We start from the raw sequence: 4,673 nt of genomic DNA on the forward strand, positions 1-4,673 counted from the left end.
GCTCTTTTAATTGTCAAGTTAAAAATTACTTTTGTTTCTTCTACAGTATTTATTGTAAGTTGTATTGATTGTACACTTTCCAATTATGTTAGTTTGTTGAAATCTGGCATGTGTGTTATGGAGGTCTATCAACCAGCTTGTTTTATTGCCCTAAGTATTACAGAACCTTGGTTTTCTGAAAAATACTGTCAAGTACTGGAAGAAGTGAGTCAGGCTTTAAGCAGAACCAAGAGGGTAGTGGGCTGGATTATTGCTAATATAACAGCTTTAATGACATTAATAGCTAGCACCACTACTTCTTCAATTGCTTTGACACAAGAAGTTAAGACAGCTACTTTTGTTAATCATTTAGCCAAAAAAATTGTTACTAATGTGTTGAGTATACAAGAGGACTTAGATAGACATTTATCCTATCTTTATATTTACCTTTAATGCTCTTTATTCTATTCAAATTATTGGAGGGAAGGTCAAAGTTGAAGAGTAAGGAGCCATCTTGACTGTTATGCCAAATACCAATAGATTTGTGTTACTTCTAAAATTTACAATGATAGTCACAATTAGAAAAAAGTTTAATACTTACCTGGCAGGGGAGATACCATGATCAGGAAGGTGGTTTTCCCAGGGCGAGGCTCACCCATTGCACTTGGGGTGTGCTGACCCCTGCGATTTCCCCAAATGCGGGGAAACTCGACTGCATAATTTGTGGTAGTGGGGGACTGCGTTTGCGCTCTCCCCTGGTAAAAAAAAAAAAAAAGAAAAAAAAAGAAAAAAGTTTAAAGGCCCTTGCAGAGTATTTGGCATAATTCTAACACCTCTTTAGATGTTTTAACCTTGCATAGAGAGATTGTGAATTTAAAGAATGCTGGTCTACTGAGCTTTGATGCTGCAGATACTGATGACAAAATTATCCATGACCTGAGGTCAGTATTTCCATTTTGGTCAACCTTCAAGAGTAGCTTGATCATACTAGCCCTTTTTGTCCTAGGAATACTTTTATTCCTGCACATTGTTTTAAAGCTTATCTTTGCCAACATCAACACGTTGGCATCCAAAGTACATTGCTAAAAATGGACCCCCATACAGAGTTATTAATTTCACAGGCTGGCAAGCCAAGAACAGGTTGCTTGTAGACTCTGCACAGAGCCTTACCAACCTAAAACACAAGTGCATTGCTTTTGACGATGCATATTCCATGATGGGTAAGGAAGGCATTCTTGTCAGAATGACCTAAGACAGGTTCAGTCTTGTTTATGAAATAAAAATGGGGAGATGTGGAGAGCTTCTGGGGCTGCTTGGAAGGAATCTGACATTGGCCAAGGACAAGGAAGTAGGCTTCAGGCAGGAATCTGATATTAGGCTAGAACAAAGAAGTAATTTCAGCCAGAAATTTAAATCTTAGGCTAGATCAAAGAAGTGATTTCAAGCAGGAATCTAAATTTTAGGCTAGAACAAGGAAGTAGGCTTCAGACATGAAAATGACTTTGGGCTAGGACAGGGAAGTCAGCTCAGATATTTTGGTCATCCTGATAAGACCTTAGAAACAGTGATCACGGGAGTGATCATGGAACTTTGTTTATTGCCTTGCTTGTTCTTTGACTGTTTGCATCTATTGTATTGCTAGGCCCTCAACCTAGAACTGACCTTAATACATGCATGTAATTAAAATGGTATAAGAGCAGACTTGGAAAAAATTTAAAAAAAAAAAGAAGAGAGATGAAAAGTGGACATATTTAAGAAGTTGCAAGTTTGCATTTTTGGGAAGGACAGATCAAGGAGCAGTGATTATGGGAAGGGAAAGCAAATGACCTCATAAAAGGATAATTATTGCCTCCTTTGCTTTTTTAGTATGGCTTAATTGGAAGCATCCTCCTTTCTGAGAAGGGGTCCTTTGGCCTCTTGGCTGACCCAACTGGATTGATCCCAAAGTAGAGCAAAAGGGTAGCTTGTTGCCACTCAGAGGGAGATTTCATTGTTTTGGCAAGGAGAGATCAGCCAAAAGCTACTGTGACAGAACTACACAAAAGGCTTAGGTGTAGAGAGAGAGTGGATACCCACTCAAGTACAAATAGAAGTTTCTTGTTTACAGTTTGTTAAAGCAAGGGAGTGAGACAACATTATTCATGTTTGCCAGGGATTCAAGGAGAGCGGTTTCTGATGGAATTTTTTAAGCACCTAAGGCTTCAGGGGGTAATAATGGGAATTTCTTGAGATGATGGAACTCTAGACAGGGCATAGTATGTCATAGAATAGGGAGATTATTCACCTTTATTTAAAGTCGAGTTCATTAAGAGAAAGTGGGGTCACCCCGGTACTCAGGCCTGCCTGCTACACTTCTTGGCAGCATCTTGATAGTTCTCTCTGATCCTTCTCTGCACTCATTTAGAGTCCTAGTCCTAGACTTTGGAAGAAAGTGCATGGAAAAAAACTGGGCCATTCTTGCCTCAGAAAGATGTTACTTGATAGGTAGGGTCCAGAATTGTGGCCAGAACTGGAAATCTCACAGATTTCAAAACAGCATCCAGGTTTGGAGGTGAAGGCTTGAAAATAAATGGCCACTGGGGAGCAGGGAGGGATGGAGGAGGACAAGTCTGGGATTCAGAGCAGGTTTCTAGTCACAGCTTTACACACAGTGAACACACAGACCCTGTCCATGCCCTGTCTGCAGATCTGAGCCTGTTCTTCCCTGATCCCTAGGACACTTGAACAGGGGAGGGGGTGGGATGGTTTGTATATGCTTGGCCCAGGGAGTGGAACTATAGAAGGCGTGGCCTTGTTGGAGTAGGTGTGGCACTGTGAGTGTGAGCTGTAATACCCTCATCGTAGCTGCCTGGAAGTCAGTGGTCCACTAGCAGCCTTCAGATGAAGATGTAGAACTCTCATTTCTTCCTGAACTATTCCTGCCTGGATGCTGCCATGCTCCCACATTGATGATAATGGACTGAACCTCTGAACTTGTAAGCCAGCCTAATTAAAGGTTGTCTTTTTAAGAGTTGCCTTGGTCATGGTGTCTGTTCACAGTAATAAAACCTTAACTAAGACAGGTCAGTGCACAGCAGCAGCAATAATAGTTAAGTATGATTAAAGTGCAATTTTTCTTTTCCTCTTAATATCTCTCAATTCTGTGTGATGGTTGAAGCAAGAAGTGTAAGTGGTGTGATATGGTCCTCTTAAGATATAGAGTAAATGTATTGGAGACTTTGTTATTACAAAGTGGGGTTATAATGGAACAATATACAAAATGACACCAGAAAGAGCTAGACACACAGCAAACACCACATGTGAAGACCACTAATCGAACACCTACTCTGGAGTTCTGGGACACACGATGTAAAAGAATTACTCCAAAGTGCCTTGGTCACTCCTTCTGTTTGAGATGGCAGGGTGTTTTTACACATGCAATCACATTTAACCTCAAAAGACTGCTGATGAACATAAGACAGGATATGGATAACCTATTGATAAGGTAAGGAAGGTGGAAGAGAACCAACCTACTCAGAACGAGCCCACATTCTTTCCATCCATTCTGGCTGAGAGACTCCACAGCACACTGCATTCTTCTCAATGAGCTAATGCTTCTAAGATGCAGAGATCAAAAGCTAATCTGACACACTGGAAGGAAAAACATAGGGAAATACACACATGGAAAAGCTGATACCAGGAGGAGAAAGCACCTAAAATCCAGATGATGGAATAATGGTGGCTTGTCTGAGCAGACTACTTCAGTGAAAGGTGTACATGATCCCTTTACTCTTCCAAGCTGATAACAGAATCCTAAACACACCCAGCAATGCCAGGGAATGCATACACACAGTGGAAATGTGAGCTTGTCCATTTACTCTTACATTTCCCTCCCTTTCTATATAGTACACACAGGCACAGAGTGAAATGTTCAGACTCAGGAAATTCTCCAGAGGCATCAGATGAAGACACAATGAATTCCACTGGCCAATACTGGGACAAGCTGAGCTCTAAACTATAGAATGGCAATATGAGCTGGTAACAGTGTGGAAAATGGGTATTCTGAGCCATACTAAGATAAATCAATATGGAGAATAAAGAATCAATGTACCAAACACCAGATCACCATTGAAGAAGCAGGAAAAGAATTATAACACTAGCATCATATTATCCTAGCAAGACATGATTTAACTAACTTTCATGACTATATTAATAGTCTCTTCCAAATCCCACAGGAGTCATTTAGGCATCAATGTTATGACACTACGCAAGCAATGCAGAGGGTAGAAAGTTGTATACCACATGTGTTCCTCATATACACTTATATCTGTGAATGGCATGAGCTCATTATTTAATCCTTAATGTCCCACACAGAGAATATTCCTGGAAACTTCATACACACACACACAAACACACACACACACACACACACACACACACAAAAGTATGTATACAACATCACACATACAAATGCTGATACAATAACATAGCTGTCACCTCAATGGGAAGAAGAAGTTTATTCTGGAGTCAAAAATGAATGAGACAGATGTAGGTTATTACAAATTCCATGGTACAACTTGGAAGCAGTTTCATGAAGGGTTTATACTAGCAGAGCAGATAAGCTACAAATCAAACACTTCTTATATACACTGATGGAAGTGTTAACTAGGGCAAACCTCAGCTGTTGGCATTGGCTGCTATCTGATGGCACTTTC

General features: G+C 40.4%; 1 non-coding gene across 1 annotated transcript; it reads left to right on the forward strand.

The window, feature by feature from the left end:
- The first annotated feature begins 572 nt into the window (after nucleotides 1–572).
- LOC114623661 lies at nucleotides 573–737 on the forward strand. Its single transcript, XR_003711804.1, has one exon. It is a non-coding gene; the product is annotated as a U1 spliceosomal RNA (small nuclear RNA).
- The last annotated feature ends 3,936 nt before the right edge of the window (nucleotides 738–4,673 follow it).

The sequence above is a fragment of the Grammomys surdaster genome, unplaced genomic scaffold, assembly GCF_004785775.1.
Source record: "Grammomys surdaster isolate TR1022 unplaced genomic scaffold, NIH_TR_1.0 200, whole genome shotgun sequence".
NCBI lineage: Eukaryota > Metazoa > Chordata > Mammalia > Rodentia > Muridae > Grammomys > Grammomys surdaster.